The 24,991-nt window shown below is 37.5% G+C and overlaps 1 long non-coding RNA gene across 1 annotated transcript; it reads right to left on the bottom strand.

Moving 5' to 3' along the window:
* Positions 1-24,830, bottom strand: LOC143420688 (uncharacterized). The gene is made up of 2 exons (XR_013100410.1): positions 24,468-24,830; positions 1-770 (listed from the first exon to the last, which is right to left on the bottom strand). It is a non-coding gene; the product is annotated as an uncharacterized LOC143420688 (long non-coding RNA).
* Positions 24,831-24,991: the final 161 nt, after the last annotated feature.

Genomic DNA, 24,991 nt, shown 5'->3' with positions numbered 1-24,991 from the left:
TGTGTTTTTATTCCACTTTATTACAAAAAATGTATAAATGAACATTTATGTTAACACTCACCTGCTTCTAATGTGCAATCAATTAGAAACAATTACAGGTGATTCCAAAATCTACAGTTATCTTAAAAGCTTCTGACAGTTTTTCCAGAATGTACCCCACCTCTCACCCTGTGACAGCTGCTATGGCCTCCAACGTGCTGATAAACGTATAAAAGTGTAGTACACGTGAGGTGTCACGCAACAACTCGACTACATAATAAACAAATAATCATTAACTAATCCAAAAGAGGTCAGGTTGATGACACCCCCCGATGACAGCTGCTCATGCATAACACCTTTTGTTCGGTTTACGATGTTGTAGTTCATGACTTTTTGCGAGTACAAAGTCCCACGACAATACGGCATCAGCAGCAGAAGTTTAAACACATCTTGTTTTAAACAGTCAAAAGCTACACCATGAAGATACAAAGAGGGTGTGCGAGCTTCTGTGGTTTCAAACCCGAGACTGGAATACCATCTGGGAAATAAACCACACACACACATACACGCAAAAAAAGATGTGAAACTATAAGCACAGACTGCAGACTTCATTTTTCTGTATGTTGAAATGAACATATATTTTTCTAGACATGTCTTTGTCTGTTTCCTTCTTTGCTGAAGGCATAGTTCCTTTGTCGATAGACAACCATTAGACTCTGTCCTTCCTTTGTCTGATCTTCGATGTAGAGGTGAACCATGCCAGGGCTACTTTTGATCCACTGAAGATCATCCTTTGAAAAACACCAAGACCAAAACAAAACAAAGAAAACGAACAAACAAAAAGGGGGAGAGAGAGAACAAAGAATAATGATTAAATACGATTCCAGCTTATCTTAAGGCAAACGTCCAACATAAATGGCATACATTGACTCTATTTAACTTAATGTATAAACACCGACAACACAAAGAATCTTTTCCATGTTGCCAGTTATGTCATGCAGGCACTATTCATGTTAAATCATGTCCACGTGAATTTAACTGCTGTCGTTGTGTTCAGTCTCTAAATGATGAAAAGGTGATTTGAACCAGCAGGAATAGCAAAAAAGAAATAATGGCATCTGCTTAGTACCAACATAAACCTTGTAATGGCAAAACAAACACTTAGAGGTCAAAGATGGCGCAATGACAAGTCAAGGCAAATAAGAAAAAGCATTTAGCAAGAGGCAGATATGGTGTAAGTAATGCGTTGTTATGCATTTGAACCTAGATTTTCTGCTGGGACTCCTGACACTATTAGCTCCCCGGTACAACAAGGAACAGTATCTATGTTGCATTCAGTCCAATTTACACAAGCTGGTAAGCTAAATTGCCTTTGCAATTAGTTAGCATTTAACCAATAAACGTCAGGGTGACTGGTTATATAAGATTTGTACCCTTTTTATTCAGGTTTCCTACCCACAAAATTTCCAGTTTCGGTGCAGACACATAATTTAAGGAATCACTTTATAATGTATCAAGAACTGAAAGGTTTCAGTAAGAAAGTGGTGAATCTAATGCTGATTATACAGGCAAAAAGTTACACATTATTACAGTGTAGAGACCTGTTTAGAGTGGACTAATTATCATTAGTTGAATATTATTTCCAAACTGTGAATGTACCAAATATTCTTTTATTTATTTACAATTTGGTAAACTGAGCTGAATAGGTGCTGATTTTATCAGGACACCCATGCTGAACATCAAGTTTGCTGCTTTCGAAGCACACAAACAAGACGCACTACCTTCTAACAAACGCAAACCTACACCACAGCAGCTCACTCTCTGGGCAGTATTTACTTTTAAGGGGATTTATTTGTATTTTCTATATACTATTTTGTCCCCTTTGTTCTTTTAAAACACATTTTAACAAAGTGTAAAGTGTTTATTTGTTATTTGACTGGTTGAAACCCATTTCATATATACTAGACATAATTTGAGCATAATTATTTTTTTTATTTATGCAGATAGAGTATGTGTGAAGCATACATTGCATTGTTTGGTAACATTTGTTTAAATGATTAGTAATAAATATGAAGTGAAAAAAGTTTGGAACATGTTTATTTTGTTTAAAATATATACTTATTCAGGAACATTGTACATGCATTAGTTAAACGGTTATAACATTCTTTTGGAAGGATGTTGCTGCTTCATTTCACAAACCCTGCGTATCTCTGTTAACATGAGCGTCTATCTCTACATCTCGGGTATATCCCGGAAAGTACGGGTAAATATGAAGCTTATCTTCTGAAAGTCATGTTGGCTTTTTACTAACATAATTAAATATCAGCAAATGACTTAATCGATCTCTCTACAAAAATATTTGGGTGAAAGGCAATGGAAAAAAATGGCGTTCTTATCTTGCCAGTATGACAGATCATTAACGACTCTTACTTGTTATATACGAGCGTAACTACATAATTCACTTTGTGCTATCGCAACACATGACCTCTTGTTTGTTCTGCTAGTTCTTATATACTTTGTTTACGTAATAAAAGTGGAAAATGTAAAACTTTCTGTCAATTGTTGACCAAAACATCATATTGACCTTGATGATCTTGTTGAATATAAGACAAATCTTAATGGATTGTTAACATGACCCCAGTCTAAACATAGATTTACCAGAATTAATTGAAAGTGCATCGTGCATACAAAGAGGAAAAAAACAGTAGTGAATCACCAGGTGGGAAGGTTGTGCATTTTTAGTTTAGTTCCTGTTACATGACACCATTGTGATTTTGTCTAAAGCATGCGGTTCTCTTTATTGTCTGCAGTTCTTAAATAAATGCTTTTTCTCTTTGTTATCCCTTTAGAAAAGCTTAAATATGTCACAGAAGCACAGTCAGTTTCAATAAAATGTTGATACCACTGACTGTCAAGGGTATGGAAGCTTGTTTCTGCCACTGAAAAACATTTTTTCAATACATAAGACCAAATTAAGCTTATTATGTCAAAATTTTGACGTCTGAGAAAATGACTCAAAATTGAAGAGCTAACTTGAAATTTTTGTGATCTAACCTTAAATTTTGACACACGGATGGCAAAAATGCTTTTATTCAAGACAACTCTAGAAGCACCAGATGGCAGATATTTTAATTAGTTAATTTAATTGGTTTAATTTTAACAATTTTAGGAGCACTGTGGCACAGTGATGATTCAGACCAGTGAAAGGCAGCTGAAGGAGAAGTGATGGTTTTGACATAAAGCTGAAAAAAATTGCTTGTGACTGTTCGAATGAATGTGTGGAATCATTGGATAAATATGAGAGTTCAGGAGAAACTTCAGCCTAATCTAAAACCTGGCTGATTTATTACAAAGTATATAAAGTCTGTGTGTAAAAAGTGACCAATAAGATGCGCAAAAAATGAACACAATTCATGTTTCGCTTCTGTTTTAAGCTGCACAAATGTAGATAAAGTTAATACAACATTAATCTAACATACATCAGATTGAGGCCACAAACTCTGTCTGTTGAAAAAAGCAAACTGGTGCCATGGCTGGCTGTAATACCCTAAAATTTCAGGCGATGACTCACTGGCAACCATAAGAGCCACATCAGGTGCAAAATAAGATAAATAAGCTCTTTGGTCCACCTTTGGAGAGCACATTGGAAATGTGCTTGCCAAGAGAAAATGGTTTGTGTTGGGATGTTAAAAAAAAGATAAACACTAAAATGTGCTTAAAATTCCGATCACGTGCTAAAGAAATATAGGCGTTAACACTGTCCCACGGCCAGGAAAGGGTGTAGCACTCAGGGAGGGATGCAGACGATGCAAAACTGTTCCTCCCTACATAGATGACACGGCCATGAAGAGATCTAACATGCAAAAACCGCAAGAGAGGGCCGAGGGGGGAGGGGACTGTATGTGTTGGTAATACACTTGGTGAATCTCTGGTGCTTTCCACCTAACAAGTATAACCATTAGACTTGTTTTGTGCTAATTTTAATGATGCTTCATCCTGAACCACTTTTGAGTGAAGCTCAACCAAAGTTGTTTTTTCTCTTTTCTTTCTTTCTTTTTTTTTAACGACACAGATGTGTTTGTGAAGTTACTTCCTCAAAGCACTTGTAGACACATGCATACCACAATAACCAGCAGGGTAAAATCAAGCTGGCTTGGCATTTCCCTAGGATTTTCAGTCTTGTGACAAAGACTAATATCACTCAAACATTAACAGTTATTAATATTACAGCGAAGCAGCAGTTGTTGTGAAATCAATAAAAATAAACCAATTCTTAGCAGGTTCTAATATGATTTAACTGAAACCTCAGATGAACTAAAAAGCATGCAGCATAACATGCTGTCATGCCAAAATGCAGAAGCAGTGTGTGAAAAACTAGAACTGTAGAACCAAAGAGGGCAAGTTGCAGCCCGGTGCTGCTAGTCAAATGCGCTTGATTAATTAATTAAAGTTGTGGCATTTTGCTGGTCTGGAGTATTCAGGTGTGTTTCAAGATATCAAAAAGGAAAGACGTCAATGTTTAAGTTTGTGACAGTTAATTTAACAAAGGCTGAACAAGTATGGCTTGTTTGGAAAGGCTGCCAGGCGAAACCGCCTTATCTGAAAAAAGAACCTGGGAGCACAGCTGAAGTTTGCAAAGCTGCATCTGAACAAACGTTTTTTGGATAGATGAGACCAACGTGGAGATGTTTGGCGCTAATGTACAGTGCCACAGTTAGAAAATACAAAGCTTATCAGCAGAAAAACACTTCATAGCACACTTCACGAGGGGTGATAATTTGGGTTTGGTTTGCAGCCACAGAAATTGGCCACGTTGCAGTCCATGATTCTGTAGGCAAATGTTAGGCAAACAGCAAAAGTCTGGCCGAAAACTCGGTCATAAAACAGGAAAATGGTCCCAAGCACATCATCAAATCCACAATGTGAGAGATGAGAAAGAAAATAATCAAGATGTTGCATTGCTTCAGGTAAAATTCAGATGTTGGTTGGACTGCAATGCTGCGGTGGGACGTTAAGAGAGCTTGCCTGCAAATCTTAATCAACTGAAGAACGCTGTAGAGAAGAGCGGGCCAAAATTCTCCCATAATGATGTGAAACACTGACAGAGTCGCACCGAGTAGCTAAAATTTTTTCTACCAGCTACTGAACCATGTGCTGTGCTTAGTTTTCCACACACTGCGTCTGCACATTGGCTTCGCTGTTGTGAAACAATGGCATGATGTAATATGTCTTGTTGTTAATCTGAGTTTGTATTTAATATTATTTAAATTTGGTAAGGACCTGATGAATTTTTACGGTCTCCTGATTGACTCCTGAATTTAAAAGGGTGTCCATTCTTTTTACTATGACTGTATAGTAAGAGTAAAAGCCAGATATTTTGAATTAGTTTCACAAGTACAGTAGAAAATAGAATACGTAATATTCTAATTTTAGAAAATTTAATGTTATGGCAATAATGAACACAAGGAAACGCAAACACAGGAAGTCCCATTGCACAAGCATGACAACTCACTGTCTGATAGTGAATTATATGAAACAATTATTTATCTCCAGGTTTACTTCATTGCAGCAAATTCTCCAAGATTTTTTAGTGGTCGATAAACAAACTCTAGCTGTCCCAGCTCAAAGTTTTTAGGAGACCGTCTTGCATATAGGGTTCGTAAAAAAAGCAAATAAGAGACACAATTATCCATGTTTCAGAAGGATATACGACGACAGCGTGCAGAAACTTGTTTTGTCATCTATAACCCGTTGTGAGGAATTTAGGCAATGTTTGATCATTATCTCTTTTTCTCTCACTGATTACTGCTTTTCCAGTTTTGTAGTGTTCATATTCTTATGAATATAGATAAATATATGTGTGACGTTTTGTCTTTCTTTTCAATAATCTGCTTAATACACATAAAAATAAGTAAATAGAAAGATTGGCAAAATGTTTTTTTAGGCTCAGGATGGAAGACAATCTGAAAAATATTTCCTAATTAATGCCAGAATCTGTGCTGTACCACTCACTCACACACCGAGGCTCAGAAAGCTTGTGGTGTATTTGAGTAAAATGAGACCAGGAAATAAATGATCTTATTCTGCTTAGACTTTTATGATGGTCAAGATGGTTTGACCACAAGTCGAGTGCAAACATTGTAGGTTATGCAGGTTATTGACATTTTCCTAGTACTTTTCCCTGTGGGTGTGGGTGAACTCAGTAATATCCTCCCAACCAAATTCATAACTTGGAGGCACATATATGTTTTTTCACCACCGCTCATAACATAAAGCTGCAAACTGGAGCAGATAAATGAAGCCAATGTAGACTTAGTCAAAATCACAGCTGCTCAGATGGTCATTTGAAGCTCGCTCTAAAAATAACCCACCCTTATGTTAAAACTTAATAGGAGCAGAATAGAACTTTTAATAAATATTTACACCGGCCATAGAGACTAAAACATTTTTTTATGTTTAATCACTATAGCCCTACAGGTGGTGAATGCTTATATAAATTACATAAATTGTAGTGGTGTTTTAAATTATGGATACAGAGCAAATATAAAACCTGCAGATTTTTGATGTGGCCCTTGAGGCCTGGCGTTCCCCATCCCTGGCGTAACTACTGGGGGTGCACTAGACTCCTTGTTTAAGTATCATGCCAGATACCATGAATCAAAGCGTGAATTATTGATGCTTGTAACGTTGGTGCCTTTAAGAGCATTTCTACTTCTTATTTTTTAAAAATAAATGGCTTGAGGTGAGATTTTTTTGTGCTGAATGAACTACCATTCTTTAAAGACATGCTAAAACGTATTTGTTCCATTCAACAGTTTGGGTGAACATCCGTTAGGTGATGACTGTCTACACAGCTGATGGTAAATACATTATAATGATAAGGAACCCCCATAATGTCACTAACTGAATTATATTTTCTGGATTACATTTGCATGACCTCACAGGAAAATTACTAAAAGAAATTTAAAACTCATTCTTATCAACAGATCAACCAGTGCTGCTGAATGTGCCACTGAACCAACTGTTGTGGCTGCTTAGACAGCTAAAAGTCTACACTGTTACAGAGAGAAATAACATTATAGAAGCATGTTCACCAGCTTTGTCCATGGCCACTCTCAGAGCTGTGATTACATCAAACCATACAGATGCACCTAACAGCTCTGACTGTTTTGATTGTGGGTGTGACCCAGCAGCTAAACAGTGTAACACTGACTGCATGTAGCAGTTGTGTGGGTGCACTGCTGGCTGAGTGTAATACAATATGTTGTTTACACTGATAAAACGGCATGTGAAATTTATTGCAAAGGATGCAGAAATAATCCAGAATAAACCTCCAAACTATGGCCTTTTGTGGGCTCTGTAGAATTATACTACACAAAAACAGCATTAGCATTACTAATACTACAGTTTAAGCCATCTTGTGTTGGTTTCCTTTGATTGCACAATACAGCCTTTTCCATAATTCTCGTATTCTGGTTCCAAATTTATCAAAAGATAAATAAAATAATTCCTAATAAAAAAAAACAAACAAAGAGCAAATCATAAGTAAATAGGGCTTGACTGTATCAACAGGAGGTAAAGTGTTGCAATGTTTGCAGCTTTTTATACTCCACCTATTAAGTCACTCTTTGCCCTGTGTTTGTTACTTTCTAACAGGAAACTGCGTCATTCAACAGTCAGTCAGCTTTCTTCCCTCACCGTCTAGGTTGAATGTCTTAGTTTTCATTTTTTGTTTTTTTTTTCCAATTCTCATTACACCGTGCCTCTGAAAATCTGCTGTTGGAGCTATTCAGACATGTAATGATGAGCTCCATGCATATTTTGCTTAATTAACTGCCCCAGTTCTGTTATCTTTTCTTTCAAATCATCAGCCGTGATTCATATGAAAGACATAGTGATTTGACTCACAGACATAATACGGAGTTTCTGTAAAGGACGAATGTTTTGAACATTCTTTGCGTCAAACAACCCACACCGTACACAAAAGAATTTGCAGAGTTGCCTCAGGGAAAAGTCGTGTGTTTTTTCTCATAATCTGGATCAAGTTGTTACGTAAAAAATTGTCAAGTTTTGTATTCACATAATCACGCCGCAATAGAGCTTCTTTTCATTGTGAGAATTAGGTTACTGTAGCCGTTGAGGAAGTCCAACATTAGCATCTGCGGTTGCTGCACAGTTGTTATTTGATCCCCCTCTCAGCAGTGTAGATTCTCACCAGAAAACATAATGTTTGGTCTCATAAACACTACTGTAACTGCTGTAAAATCACCAGCATGCTTTGCATGCCTTTGCAGAAAATAGAGGTTGCATGTTGCAGATAGATGAATTCTACTTCTGTATTGCTTTGATTTAAAATGACAGTGATTTTGTACAAATAGCTACATACATGTACACTCAATAGTGATTAGCCTACTAATGAAATCATTCACTTGCGTTTTACTCCACCCTGTACTGTGCATGTTCTGCATTATAAAAAAAGGCGCCAGATTAGAATGAGTTATAAGTTTATTTATTTAAACCAGGAAGTGAAACTCCTGAGAGCAAGAATCTATCTTGCACGTGTTCCACTATGGGAAGAACAGGCAAAAAGCACGAAAGTTTTAAAATCATGACCCTTTTGCTGTTATGCAACAGTGTTGATCATGACCCACCTTACTGCCAGTGTGCACAGAATTTGCCCTTGTTAATCACATTTTTAGAAATATTAGAAATAATAAATGAACTTTTAACTAAACAGGGGTGTGGTACTCCTGGATTAATTAAATCTTTAGTACCTGAAGCCTGAAGACAAAAGGAGAAAAGCCAAACATCTGTAACACGGAACGAACCAGAGCGGGTGGATTTTCAGGTTTGACGATGTCAGCTTGTGCGGTTTAAAGTCAGGATTAAGCTCTCTGGTGGAACGAATGCGTAACATGCATACCAGCCCGAAGAGAAAACACAAATGGATGATGGTAGAACCGTCATAAAAGCTGAAATGATTGACATGGCATTTGCAATTAAAGGTGTTCTTGCATGAGTTCAGTTACTTTGGCAGAAATTGAATTCCCCAACAACGACAAAGTGTTTCTTGGGAACAAACTGCTCTTATTAATGTGCAAATGTAAAAATGTAGGTCACTGATGCTTTAAACTAGAACACACTCGTTACACAAGTGGCTTTGTTTCTTTAACAAAAAAGATGCAAATTAAAAGAAATAGTCATCGCTGATCAGACATCTTGAGCTACAGGCTGGACTGTGTGCCAGTGTAGTGTCTGATTTTTAAAAGGCCGTCACCTCTCGCTCCCAGTCGGTGTCTTTTCAATTTGGGTTTCAACTCTTAGTAAGACTTTGAAGCCAACAAAAGAAACAAGTTTTCAGCAGTTAAGCATTAGTTTCACAGTGAGTCAAACTGGAAGGCTCTGCTGTCTCATTACATGATACTGAAAAGTCACACACATTCCAAAACAATCACCACTCATACTTGGAGTATCCTCTGGAAACATTTGCTCCACCTAATTTTTGTATGAAACCAGTGAAACAAGATGCAGGACTAAAATAATTTTAAGGTGCTCGATTTCAGCTCTATGTAGGCTTTGGAGTGTTTGTTACATTAACCCAAACAAACCATATTCTCTGCAGCAGAACTGCTTACAATACATAATCTAGAAGACAATTTGGAGGAACTATATTGACATAACTTCTGTATCCCAGCACTCGTTTGGCAGAAGTTGTTACTTTCATTCTGAGCAGCTGAAAACAATAGCAGGAAGCAGAAGGAGTAGATGGCCAACTGGTGGGCTTATCGTTGTGATCCATGCTCCATGTTTTAACATCCGCTCCTAGAAAATAGCTTGGTAGAATAGATTTTGTTTTCATCATGCACTGGATTAAGATTATTTTTTAGATGATTTAATGTTCTGGTGTTGGATTAGAGAAATCAGAGCTAAAAGGTATTTCCTGACACTTTCGGGACACAGAGCTAATAAAAACTGAGCGTGTGTAGTTATGGAAGTATAATCCCCATTTGGCGTCACTGGGTTAAGAATGGACTTGAGTTGATCCTAACCGTTTATGTATATAGACTACTTTGGCTGCTCATTACCATAAACATCTAATCAGCTAATCACATAGCAACAGCTGTTTGCCCATTGCAATGCGCATGTAGACATTGTAAAGATTGGGATCTAGTGGGTTTTTCTCACACAACCGTCTCTCCAGTTGAATGGTCCAAAAAAGAGAACATACTCAGTGAATGTCAGAGGTCAAAGGTGAGAGGATAATGACCAGACTGCTTCACATTGAAAGGAAGGCAACAGTCACTCAATTAAACACTCATCACAACCAACCTATGCATTGGAGCACAGGTGTCCTGCAGGTTTTAGATGCGTCCTTAATCCAACACAGCTGATGAACTCCTCAACATGTCTTGAAGTTCTTCAGATGCCTGGCAGCGAACTAATCATATGATTCAGGTGTGTCGACCCAGGGTGAGATCTAAAACCTGGAGTTCGACACCCCTGCAATAGAGCAACACCAAACCTTTATACAGATTTGTTACAGCAGCAGAAGACCACACTGTGTGGATCTCCTGTCAGTTAAGAGCAGAAATCTGAGGCTACAATTCATGCAGGGTCGCCAAAATTTCAAAACAATTCATGAAAATGTGTCTGATGAATCCAGATTTGTTCTGCAACATTGGGCTGGTAGGGTCAGAACTTAAACTACGAAAGCATGGATTGTCCTGTCTTGTATCAGTGGTTTGCGCTGCTTTGTGATGGCACAAAGCTCATAATCATCTCAAACAGTTTTTTTGAACATGATGTTCCCTGGCATTCAAATAGCCTCATCAGATCTCAGTCCAATAAAACACCTTTGGGAGTGGTGGACCAGGAAATTTGCATGTGCTGCTGACAGATTTGCAGCAACTGTGTGATCTTGTAACCAGTACCAGTATCTGTTGAATCTATGTGATGACGATTTAAGGCACCTTTGAACATGGGGTCCAACCTGGTACAGGCAAGGTCCCAAATACACATTGGATAAAGAGGCTCATATATGTCAAACTACATTTAGTAATATGAGCTAAATGTAATTAGCTCATATTACTAATTATCTGATTCCAAGACAATTTTGAAGTAATTTAATTTGCCAACCAAATTGTAGGCTCAAAGAGAAATAAAAAAATAAAATTAAAACACAGCCGCTTCATCTACTGTTGTCTAACATAACTAGAGACCATATGTTGTGAATAACATTTGGCAACAACAAGCAACAAAGGAAAAAGTAACTGCTGGTGATGTAAAGCGGACACATTGAAGTTAATTATAAATATTTAGTGGGCTACTTAGACGTCTGGACTACAGAATTTGTCCCGGTAGCGATGCCTGTATAAAGATTACCAAAGTGCCTGACCTGACCTACTTGAACAGTTGTGAACTCTAGTATCTTGCGTTTCACACCTTTTAACAGCACAGATGGTGACTGATGTATTTGTCTTAAAAGGTTCATTCAAGCCTGTATGCTGAAGTACAGACTACTGTGTAACTTTGGCCTCAAAGCAGACTCAAAGTACCTAATGCTGGTTGCTCTTTAGACTGTTTAGATTGTAGCAACTACCCCAGATTCTTACTGTCTGTGAGCTACAGAGACAAGTGGTGCTGCATTTTGCTCAGATAAATATTTGGTTTTTGTTATTAACTGTTTTCCCTTTGATGCAATTTCTTTCCTTCCACCATTTTCAGTTAACATGTTTTCATCCTGTCACATGAATCCTCAGTTTTTAATGATTTAATATGTTGTAAACTTGTCTCATTGACTTGACGGATAGTTTTATTCTCTGTTCTTCTATGTATGCATGTATGTGCATATGTGGGTGACCTCCAATGTTTTGAAATGCACCTAAAATAAACAATATTTCTAATTATTACTATTGTTACTATTATTACTATGCAAAATAGAGTTTTGTTAACCAACTGCAAAAATGCACAATTAACATAGTAAACTTTTTAAAAGTTTCTCAAAGTACACTTGCTAAGATCATGAAGCACGTTTTGGGATCAGATCATGATAATGTGATGCCAAAACATGTAGGTTTCTCCCTAACCTAATTCAAAACCTCCAAAGCGGTTCAATACATCAATATGTACATGAAGATAAACTGATGAATGAACGTTCACCTATAAAATGTTTATTATTACTTTGTTTATTGTCTCCTTTGTCTTTTTTTATTGCCTTTCTTCTCTCTCTCCATTTCCTTTACCTTAACTGCTAGTTGACTTTCCCGAGCTTGGCTCTGCTGCAGGTTTCATCCTATTAAAACATAATGTTTTAATGCCTCGATACATGCAGTCATTTGATTTCAATCTTTATTATTCTAAGATGTTTACCGTAAAATAAAGATAATAATAACAAAGTGCCCCGAGATAACTGCTGCAAATTGGTGACGTATGAAAAAAAACTGAACTTTGGTAGTTGGTCACATATGCAGAGGAAGAAAGACTGCTCTGAGACTGATTTATGCATGCTGTGGGTATGCCGGTGTCTGTGAGTGAGTGGATGTGGGTGTGTGTCTGATAGAGATAAGGAGAGGGAATGAAAGAGCGACTGTGTGTTACAGAGAGTGAAATATTGGTCGGCTGATTTACTGGAAACACCAGAACTGCCTGTGGTTTCATTCAAACAAAAGATGATTGCAGTAAACCTTCAGGATACAACACCCTATAAAACGAAATACGAGCCATATCATCTCCCAGAGTTTAATCTAAATCAGACAAGGCTTTACATTTTTATAATATCCAGTTTAACCTTTAACCAATCAAGTGGGTCAAGTGGGATCACAACAGACTGGAAAAAGAAGTGCATGTATACTTCACTTATATCAGCTACGGCTAGTAAAAAGTTGCTAAAAACTGCTGCTTTAAATAAGGATATTATTAAACGATTACAGCTACTGAGCAGAAAAACTTATCGCTAACTTCTGCAATTCTGTTTTAAAAACATATATATTATTAGTGTATATTTTTTGAGGTAAATCAAAGACTAGGTGGTGCACAGCCATGGTGGTGAGCAGGTGGCCTCTGTCATGTCACAGGAAGAAGGCTGTGGGTTTACACTTGCTAGCCGGTTGGTCCCATTTTGTGTGATGGTTGTAGGTGTAATGTAAGCAATGTAAGGTGCAAAGCTGTACTCTACCTCTTGCCAAGTGTTAAATGGGATAAAGCTCGGTGTGACAGAGTTTACAGACAAATATGAGTGCTCTACACATTTATGACGTGCCAAATAGCAAAAAAACTAACAAAAACCCCTTAAACTCTGAATCTGTCTTCTGTGCATCCTTGGCCTCAACACCATGCACGGATAAAAAAAGGTGCAGGTGTTTAAAAGAAATTTGCATTTACCTGGACGTTGAACCAAATGATCCACACACAGATACGATTGCATACATAAAGACTACTGGTGCATCTCAGAAAAATTAGAATATCATGAAAAATGTTTGATCAAGAAAGGGAACCTTCCTTGTATTTAGTAAGTATTATATCTAAAGTGAAAGATTTCAGGTAGGGTTTTTTTTGGCTTCTGTTTTAATTTTAATGATTAAGTTGTATAACTAATAAAAGTCACAAAGTCATAAAAGTCACAAATATGGTACCCATGAATATTAGAATATTGTGTGTACAAGTAAATTACTGTTCAAACAGTATAAATACTGTGTATCACTCAGTCTAGTCCAGTTGAGGCAACCACAATCACGGGGAAAACTGCTGACTTGACAGTTCTCCAGAAGATGATCATCTACACCATCCATAAAGATTATAAGTTCCAGAAGTAAGTCTATTTATATAGCACTTATAAAAAACAAGTGTTACACAGTATAAACTATAACAATTAAAACCATATAATTGGATAAAACAATGTAAAAAACAATCCTGCACAGGTAGGTCCTCTTTTTTAAAGCTATCAACAGTGTCCACATATCTTAATTCCAATGGAGGCGAGTTCCACAATTTGGGAGCCACATCCTCAAAAACACAGCCCCTACCTGGGCCGAGTTACCGGCAACAAGCGCTGATCAGCTGTCCTAGCACTTAAGAATGGATGTAGTAGATGTGGGGAGGCATCTGACCATGAAGAGCGCTGAAAGTAATCACTGAAATGCTAAACTTACCCTAATTTAAAGGGGAGCCAGTGTAAAGAAGACAGAATTGGAGTTACATGGGACCTTTTGGAGGACCTCGTGAGCAGCTTTCAGTAGCATTCTGGACTTTTTGCAGTCGATCTCGGGACGATCTTGGCACGGATAACAGCCGACAACAAACGGCAATAATGAAGGAGTCATAATACAAACCAGTGTACAATCACTTCCATTTCACACTGAGGCACAATACATTTATGCCTGCCATGTTTCTCAAATGACAAACAAGTTTGTACAAGACGGTCAATGTATTTAGCAAAAAAAAAAACACCAAGTTGTCAGAGGCACAGATAAGAACTTCATTTCTTTCAGGCATGTAAAGACAAGACACTTATCTCCCATCCAGTTCTTTATAACATTTACGTACTCCTAGGGGGCAGGTAGTTTGGCACTATTCTGGGTTTTGAATGACACATACAACTGAATATCATTTGCGTAACAAAAGCAGCAACAAAAGGGTCGTTGCTGAAAAAAGTCTGCTAATGTGCATCGTTGATTTGCAAAATAGAAATGTGTTCATTTAACATGAAAATCTGTTGGTTGAATTCAATTTAATCAATTTCATCATGGCAATGTGTGGCGTGATTAAATAGTGACTAAGGTTGATGTCAGCGCATGAAGAGCCACCATCATTTCTAATAAAAAGGAAATCCTGAGCCAGAGACAATGCCAAAAGCATCTAACCTAAACAGAAGAGGAACTGGACTGTTGGTCAGCGGTTCTAAGTCCTCTTTTCAGGTGAGAGTATGTTTTGTATGTAATTTGAAAATCAAGTTCCTAGAGTGAGGAGAAAGGGCGGAGAAGCATGTCGCAAGTCAGGTGTGAAGCTTCCCCACTCTGTGATAATTTGGGGTGCTATATCATCTGCTGGTGTTGGTGGTGGTTCGTCCACTGTTTTATCAATCCACAAGTCAAAGCATCCATCTACCAGGAGACTCTAGAGCACTTTATTCTTCCATCTGATTCCCTATCCAGCAGTACTTAGCACCTCCCTACAGAGTCAAAACCATGACCAAGGGTAGCTGTTCAAGTTATTACTGCACTTGACTGGCTAGCCAACTCACCTGACTAACCCATAGAGAATCTGTGAAGTGTTGTCAAGAGTAAGCCGGAAACACCCAGCTCAAAAATATGCAAAAGCTAAAGGCTGGTATGAAAACAACCCGGACTTCAAAAACATCTTAACCTAGCCTCCATGCCACATCACATTGAAGCTGATGCCATTTCTAAGGTTGAATGAAGGTTCAATTGGATGGCATTCAAAATTAAATAAAAAAGCTTCCATCATGGTCTTCATTCATGTCACTGCTTGTTTACATATTTAATAATATTTCTCAGTGCCGCAGTCTTTCGAACAAAGCGGTAAAAAAGGAAAGTCTTTCTTCATCTCTATTTCCATCTTTGCATTAAAATTCAAACACGTTCATGCGTTAATATGAAATATTCCTGTTTTTAATTCTTGATGACCAACTTTAACTTTTTTGTTTTTTGCAGATTTACACTCCTTATGCTTACTAGTCATAGCTATAGTTATTTAACACAATTAATTACACATAATTGCACTTATAATAACCCAACAATATGATACATAACACGATAATAAAGGTGAGTTAGTTGCATTTCAATAATTTTAGCATGGTTAATTTCAGTATTAAAGGTACTAATACTCTCCAAATTCTCACAGGTTACATTTTCAAAGATGCAAAGTTTGCACTGGAGTACTTTTTATATGCCAATATTTCTAATTTCTAATAATTCATATTGTTTCTTAGTTTTTTTCTTTTCTTTCTTCACTTTTATCTAATCCCAAACAGTCAGGGTAGAAGGACTGTCTTCACGAGTCTGGTTTGAATAAACATTTCTTTCCCTTACTGTTGCCGGGGACTTGCACAAAATGGATTTTTGGATTATTTGAGTCTTTCTCCACGCAGCTAGGTCTTACTTACAAAGTGCCTTAAATAAAATAAAATAAAATTCAATTTAATTATACATAACACAGAGAGAGAAGTCACGCAAGCATTCATATTCAGTAGAATCACATCCTGTTTGACTGTCATACCTTTGTAAACAGGAGTTACCTGTATGCCAAAAAAGTTGACGATGTGCAAAAGCAATCAAGTGTGCATGTGGGTGTAAAGGAGTGGGTGCATTGTAGGCATGGGTGACAGAGATAAAGAGATTTGGATGGAGTGAGGAAGGGTAAGACAGTGTGATAAGCCAAGGCTGTTTTTGGCTGTCTTCTGGCCACATATTGGTTCGATGCTTTATAAGCTTCTGTGTGTGTATGTGTGTATGTGTGTGTATGCACATGCATGTTGTTTTTTGGTTGGGAGGGTAGCTAAATGAGTGAAAGAAATGAGACAAAGGAGAAGGCAATTTACTAGAGTTAGCTCATTTACTGGAAAGACCAAAATCCTTTCTGTTGCTTTTCTCTGTCTCTTGCTCTCTCACACAGACACACAAAGGAAGTGGATGTCATTTAGTGGCAGGATGATATAGCGCCCATATTTTACCACATTATGTTGCAAAATAAATGCTGCTCTGCCCAGTCAACAGGTGGATGTTAATCAATAGTCACATGTGGTTACCATAAGTGAAAAACATCCTGATGACTTCTTTTCTTAGGAGTGCAACTCACAATCAACAGTGCACTAAAAATAGTCATGTTAAATCACAACTCAAACAAGTCATCTATCATGAATGACTTATCTCTTTGAGACTACCATCATCTAAAGGCTTACTATGCCATGTGGGTCTTCTCAATAAAGTTATGTATATGCCTTCTACAAGAAAATGCATGTTTTTCTGCAATCGTTTCTGATAAAGTCACACAGATAAACAGAAACAGTGCTGTGCTAAACAAAACAAGAGCAAAATGTGGTTTATTTTGTTAGTTAACTTAAAATGTTAAAGGCCTAGGAGCAGTGACAGCTGGTGATCTCCAGAGGAGCAATACCTTCTTCCTGTAATTTGTCTGTTTAAATTAATGATACCAGCCCAACCTGCATCATCACAGATTTTGTGTGTGTAATGCCAACAACTCTCCATTAAGGTGGCATGCAAACAGAGAAAAAAATATCTTTTGTTTTATGAGCCAGGGAATGTTGTTATTATCCAGCCTGCCGAGCTGCTTTAACAAACACGTATGTGCATTATAGTGATTGGCACGGTAAAGCTGAAAAACAATCTATGCGGACGTAACAGGGTGTAAACCGTCTTGGACAATTTTGGCATTCCTGAGCATCAGGACACGACAGCTCCCAAGGAATGTGTTGCTTAAGAAGTTCCTCTATATTCCTCGAGAACATAATATCTTCCGCACACTTCAGGATCCATTAGACACATTTACCACCGCCCCAGTGACTGAATGAACTTTTTCCCTATTTTTGCAATCCACTTTCCAATGTCTCCAGAACCTTTTCGTGATATCAAATCTACTGCTGATAAAACATAATAGTAGTAAAAAAATTTTTTTAAAAATGTGTCAGCATGAGAATGAGATCAAGAATACTTTGATGTGATGTGCCAACTTTGAGGTCTTGGTGTAAGCAATATACACTCTTTATTTGTGTTCGAGCCTGTGTGTACAATAAATATCCCATTTACCCGAAATCACCCATCATTCTAAATGTCTTTGTGCTGCCGTGCCATCTGCTGTGGGTGTGGCCACAGGTGAACAAAGTTGTTGCTATGAAGCCAAAACAGCAACAACAAAGACAGCAAACAGGGTTAAAGATAAACATGAAGGTTTAAAAAACAAACCTCATAGTTTTGTTTGTTTGGACATAGCAGACATACGTGTTATTCTTTGTCCTGGATGCTGTTAATGTTAGCCTCAGGCTGGATGCCTGAGGCTAACATTAACAACTGTGAGTTAATCCCTCCAAATATATTTTTTAAAATATGTATTTCCTTAATGTCAGCCAACAGTAGCGTGACATTAAAGAAATACACTTTATCATACTCTGAAAGCATAGCAAATTAATGGCAAGTACAACTTTTTATTTCTGGGTGTGCTGCAAGAGAACCTCTACACATGCAGTTACACATATGTGATTAAACAAACCCCAATAACTGAACCCAAAACTGCCATCTGTGACAGATGTCAAGTAATTCCAGAGCTAAAAGTTGAAAATATGCACTGGATAATTCATATAAATGGTCAGATAAGCGAAATAAAAGTGGACGAACACCCAATGCAATAAAAAAAAAAGCACCTGCTGAGTCAAGCCCTTTTCATGGTCTGTGTCAGCCTCAATGTGACCTGCTCTAAACTGGAGGCTCGATTTCTCTTAAATCACGTGACTTGAGAGAAGCAGATGCTTTGCATTTTTGTCCTCTGGCCAGTAGATGGTGCTGCTCAGAGAGAAGGCGAGGCATTTCTAATAAATCCGCCTGGAGTTGGGAAGTCAGGCTTCACCTTTCATGCTTTCATTTGAACTGTGGTTTAGCCGCAGTGGAATGTTTTTTGTTTTTTTTTTGCTTTTTTTTTTGCTTTTTTTGCACCAGGCTTTAAAGTTTCAGCTTTGTAAGAAGAAGCCACAGAAACCACAGCATCAAAACAAAAACTCATCTCAAAGCATTTTTTGCAGGAGAGTTGCTTTTTGGGGGGAACTGAATGCTATTTTTCCTCTTTCTTTCTTTCTTTCTTTCTTCTTCTTCTTTTAAATAAACCACTTCTTTTATGAATTATCATCTTTAGTGATGATGAGAGGAGCTCACGGACTCAAGTTTACTCTCTGCTCATCAGATATGGGTAACATTATACTTGCAAACGACCCTCTGCATTTGAGTGCCCGACATCCTTGCATCACTACACACTAGCTTAGTGGTCTATAAGATATCACCGAAAAATGACACAAAACAGAAGGAGGGTATGATTTTTCTATCATTCCATTACAGCAAACTAAAAAAAGCAATTAAAAAACCCACATAAGAAACAGTGCAAAACAAACTCTACCCGAGTGAGTTACTGGCCTATTTGAGATTGCGGTCCTTATCTCATAGGAGGAGATGTATCACCAAATGTTGAGACCTGAGAGTTGGTACACATGTATTTTTTACTGTAAGAATCATAGTATTTATGACTCTTTGCACACGCAATGCCAGTTAGCAAGATCATAAATGATTAGATAACATGTTGTTTGTGGTTTAGTACTTCTAGGTGAATGCCACCCACTCACTGCCAGCTGTTTGTAAGTCGTGCAGTCATGGTTTTACTAAACGAGTAATGATCAGTGTAAACCCTTGAATTTGTGACCATACTGGGATTTAAAATCATGGCATGCAACACACTCACTCATTTGTGGTGTGTCTCTGAGTTAAGGTGTCATACCACTTAGCAGTGCACATGAACATCAAAGAGAACTTAAAACTTCTAGGGTTCAAAAAGTCACTCAATACTGGCATTTTCTTGGGTTAAGCATGCTGCACGTTCACAGTTAAATAATGGCTAAACTTTTGGATTGTTACCACAATGACTTATTCAGTCCTCCTAGGTGTCACAAACTTAAAATGGAACCCCCCCCCCCCCCCCCCCCCCCGATGGCTGCATGTTATCTACATGAATTATCTGATGACAAGTGTTGAAGGAAGCATTCCACTTCAAATCAGATTATATGGAAACCAGACAAAAGCATACCTAAAGCTTAAGTATTCTTATGCCGTGACGCTGATACACATAGTCTGCTTAAGTTAAAGTGTTGTATTTTGCCGCGTTAAATATATTTTGCCTACTTTGAATGCTTTTGGAAGGCTTTCAGAGCAGAGGGTTTGCCTGGTGATAGCATGGAGAAGTTTTTTTCATCTTATGTTTTTGCTACAAGAGTTCCTGTAACTCTGTTATGTAAAGGTCGCTGCTGGCAGGCTGGGTTCAAAGTAGCACATCTATCGCTGCTGTAGTTCAGTCGATTCATTTCCTGTTTTTAATGTAGGACACTCATCATGCTGCTCTGCAGACTGATTGTAATAAAACAAAGAAAACTGTATGCTCTAAGACTGCTTTTATGTGGCGAATTGTTGCCTTGTACATATGTTAGCAGACATGCAAAATATAAACGTCAGATGATTAGCAAACAAGGGCAAGTACTCAGCTCATCATTAACACTCAAACCACAAAACTTCCTTTTCTCATGCCATAAGCAGAACACAGTCACCAAAGCCATTTTAACTAGGTCTCCAGTGCCACCTACTGGTTATTAGTGATGTTGTGGTTCTTTAAGTCTTGACCAATGGTGACATCTGGTGTTCATTTATTAAACTGCATGTTTGGCCTGTGAGGTTGATGAGTGGCACAAACAAACAAACATTTTGAGACTTTTTAGTCAAACTGATAAAATTTATTCTAAATGTACTAAGAATTTAAAATAAATGTATCAGCATGTTTTGGTATGCTTTAGTGCTAATAAGTGTTGGAATACAAATATAAATGGAATGTTATGTTTATAGAAAACATAACCTATCAAAATAATTAAAGGAAAATAATTGGAATTCCGATGTTTTGTGCATTTATGTGTCAGCAGTTACTTTGTGGCAAACCTCATGGGGGGGGGGGGGGGGGGGGGGGGGGGGGAGATATACACTTTTTTTGGCTTGTAGCTTTTCTTCCAAGAAATTATTAAAAATATAAAAAAATGTTTTCTGTTTTAATTCTTTTCATTTGTCTGCATCACAGTCATTAAAGGTCCAAGTTATAAAATTGATGTAATGGATTAAAAAGTAGAGTGGTACAGTGCGGCAGTTATTTGCACTTTTATGCCACAGCAAGGTGTTCAAATCTACTGGCTTTGGTCAACCCAAGCATGTTAAGTTGACTGGTGATTCTAAACTGGGTGCTGGTGTTAATGGTGCTCTGTCTCTCTCTGTGTTAGCGAGTTATACAGCCAACCTGTCAAGGCTATACCCCATTTCTTCCCTTTTTACTGCTGGCATAAACTTCAGCTGCACCCGGACGCTGAACTGGATAAGTGGGAAAAAATGGATGGACGGTGTAGAAAGTGCCAAAAGTGTCAAATACTCAAGTGAAAATACTTCAGAGTAAAATACTTCTATACCTGGAAGTAAGACGGTAGTACTATTTTGAAGCTTTCAAAACTTTTGTAAGTGATAGAATTAATCTAAGTAAGTAAATACAATGTCATGAAAGTTCCTGTGTAAGTCCAGAAGGGAAAAGCACTCAAATGGTATGCCACCTAACTAAAAAAAAAAAATCATCCATCAACTCTGGGGCTGAAGCCTATCCCAGCTGTCTCAGCACGAGAGACAGGGTACACTGTGGACAGGTTGGCAGTCTGTCGCAGGGCTAAACAATCCAGGAAAAAAAAATCAGCCAATAACAATCTATTTTCCACTTTTAGACTGCAAGAGCTCTTCAGCTAGCAATCTATGAATTTTAAACCAAAAAACAAACAAAAGATTATATCTCTATTTTCCACATTTCCTGGCCAAGCTACATAGCCCTGTAGTGGAGCGAGCAGCCAAAATATTAAACTCACTCTGTTATGTACAAGTTACAAAAAGACTCAGTGCAGCATCCTAGTTTGTTTTGACAGCAGTCTGTAAGTGTCTGGGAACTGTAGAGACCAGCTGCTGGACTTCTGCGAGAGGAATTCTTGCCTGTTTTGGGACTCTAGTTGCTCAACTGTCCAGGGTCTTTGTAATACTTTTCATTTCATAATGGTCCAAATGTTTTCAGTTGGTGAAAGGCCAGGGCTGCAGGCAGGTCAGTTCAGTAAACAGATTTTTCCACAAAGTCATACTATTGTGATAAAAAAATACTTCATCTGGAAGGGAGTATATGTTGCTCTAAAAGCTCTAAAATATACCTTTCAGCACAGCTGGGGCCTTACAAGGCATACAAGCTGCCAATTTCATGTATCCACATACCATCAGTTATGCATTCAATGTTACATTTTGTATTAAACGTGGGACATTGTCTAGCTTTAGACATATGATAATATTTTCTGTGTTCTATTGTGGATAAAATATAGGTTAATGAGATTTGCAAATCATTACAATCTGTTTTTATGTTTTACAGCATCCTATTTTGTTGATTTTCTGTATATGTATATGTGAGTTTTTCACATGGTGCCAAAAACGGTGTACTTTAGTAAACAATATATGCAAAAGCTTTGTTTCATAGCCTTAAATCCTCGACCACTTCGTCTACGCAAAATATTTTATCTAATATAAGATGAAATACACAGTTGTGTATATCAAGGGTGTAGATTTGGTTTTGGCATTGGTGGGGATGGATGATTCAACCACCGAACACTGCCCCGTTTCTTTTCTTCTTTTTCCTTATCGTCTTTGCGTCTTGATAAAAAAAGGAGAAATATACTTGCCTACATATGCTATTTTACATGCTTTTAAACCATTTAAAATTTCAATTCATAGTTTTATATGTGAATTAGTTCAGTTCATTTTTATTTTAAACATGTACATTCACAATCATTACAAAATATCATTCCATTTTTTTGTTTGAAAAGGAGTAGACAGAAGTATACACTTATTTGTCCCGACCCCTCTCATTAATTTAATTTAATTTTAGTCTTAAATTAAACAAAAATATGAATATGAATTATATAATGTAAAATTACTATTAAACAAACGACTAAGTATTTTAGACTTTAGTTTACTTCAGCCATATTCCATATAAATCAGGTATCATACAAAAATAAAATTAGCTTCAAATACAGTAATGACCCACCAAGTCATCATCCAATTTCACCTGTGATCTTGTGTCACCATTGCTCTCTGAGCTTTGTGTTGGTTCTTCTGTCACCTGACAAATAGGACATACATGACAATAAGAATAAAATGTGTAGCTGCTTCAGTGTTTCTGTCAATTTGTGCAAAAATACTTTCTTATATCTATGTTGTTCCTTTTCCTGCCATCCTCCTCTCCTCCTTGCAGGTCCTTGCAGCGCAGGCTTGCCGCTGCTAAAACTAAACAGAGCTCCCTGAAAGGCACAGCCAATCACATTGGCCATATTTGTCACATGAGGTAGGACTCCAGGAGAGAACGTAATTTAACTCTTTCTGCACCGCTAGGTGACTGAGACGTTGACAGATCGTTTTTCTTTCTTTCTGCCGGTTTTGTTTTTCTTTACTTGAAGCGATTAAATTATTGGTGGGGACAATTCAATAATCGCTGGATACTGGTGGGGACATGTCCCTTCCGTCCATGCCAAATCTACGCCCTTGGTATAAATTATTGTTATATTGTTATTGTATATATTGTTCTTAATTATTTGTAACTTTTTTTTATTACAAAACAGTAGAAATTCGCATAAATCTAAACACTATGCTTAAATTAATAAGCGTAAGTTAAACACATTGAATATTTTTGACATATTACAAAACGAATAAAAAAATGAAATAGTTGACTATGGCGACAACTAGCGGTTAAATATATATAGTACAGCTGTACAAAAAGTATTATCTAAATAGGGGATTGCCTGAGAGCAGCCATTTAAACAGTCCCAGCTATAGAAGATTTACAATACAAACCCAGAGGCTTTTTCCTTGGAAACTGAAAGAAACCTATGAGATATTCTTAATATATTGCTAAAAAACCCTTTAAGATTAGCAGTGTAATGAAGGAATAGTTTGATTCAGCGGTTTTGCTACTTAAGGGCCTAGGAAGCAATTTTCCGTCTTTCCGAGAATCTAAAGAGTCATACTGAAAACAGATGTATGTGTCAGTCAAGATGTACATAAAAGGCACAAATGTTTTCATTTAGGCCTTTGTGGATTAAAATATTAAAGTGGAATTAAATACTGAGCACAGTCAATAGTAACGAATAAATACTCTTTAAGATTCATCACCGAGGGGAAAAGATGGGGCTGGAAAAAATAGTTCACCTTCTGTCTGTGAAGCATGACGATCCCTACCTTTTGGTGTTCCTTTATTCATGTTTTGTTTTCTGTGCATATCGTGCATATCGCGTTTCTTTATAATTTTCTAATGAATAGCACGCCAAGAATTGACAGAGAAAGTTGCATTGATTTCCGATTTCATATCTGTTAAGTGATGTAAGCTCCAGCTATTCCAGTTACATCAAGGCTGTAATGAAAAAACAGAACTGCCGCCATCTGGGGCGAAATGATGCGAGTATGCAGATTAAAAGAAAAAACTCACCTCAACATGTGCCTCCATCAATATATTCCGCATAAAAGATGAAAAAAAAATCCATCCATATATGAATTAAAGCTCGAGTGGATTTGAGCAAAGAATGAAGCAGTTAGCTTGTGTGTTCGGTTTCACTTTTACTTTGCTCGGCCCTTCAGGCACAATTCCTACGCAAGACTTACCAGTAACTCCGATTTGCGTTCATCGCTGTGGTCAGTTTTGTTCTTGCAGCTTCCCGAATCCAGCTTCTTATATACAAACAGTCCAGTCGATATTAATTATTTTTACGTTTTGTAATAAAATGTAAAACAATTACACTGGTTTACATTTAAATCGTGCCGTCGCATCTGAATTGAAAGCGAAATGCTGGCGGACTTTCCCCGGAAACTGATGACGCTTCATTTTAAAAAAACAAAAAACAAAACGCTTATTTAAAAAACGCATAAAACTCTAGCCAACACCGCGGCCTTTTAAAAGACGCGCACAAAATAATTAATTAGCAGTTAACTAATGTCAACGATGAAATGTGTCAACAAAAATATGTACAAGCATCTTACATCACACACTGTGTCCTCACACAGCCCCACGTAGCCTAGGCGTCTCATTGTCGCAGTAATAACAGCCTACTGCTGCGACACCAAGGTTTCCTGGATCTTTTGTTTTTGTTCGTTGCCTCCAAGCGCTGGTGAAAGCACGCACATTTTTT

This window comes from Maylandia zebra, linkage group LG10 (genome assembly GCF_041146795.1).
Source record: "Maylandia zebra isolate NMK-2024a linkage group LG10, Mzebra_GT3a, whole genome shotgun sequence".
Taxonomy (NCBI): domain Eukaryota; kingdom Metazoa; phylum Chordata; class Actinopteri; order Cichliformes; family Cichlidae; genus Maylandia; species Maylandia zebra.
The sequence above is the reverse complement of the archived record's forward strand: the minus strand, read 5'-3'. Positions and strand labels throughout refer to the sequence as shown.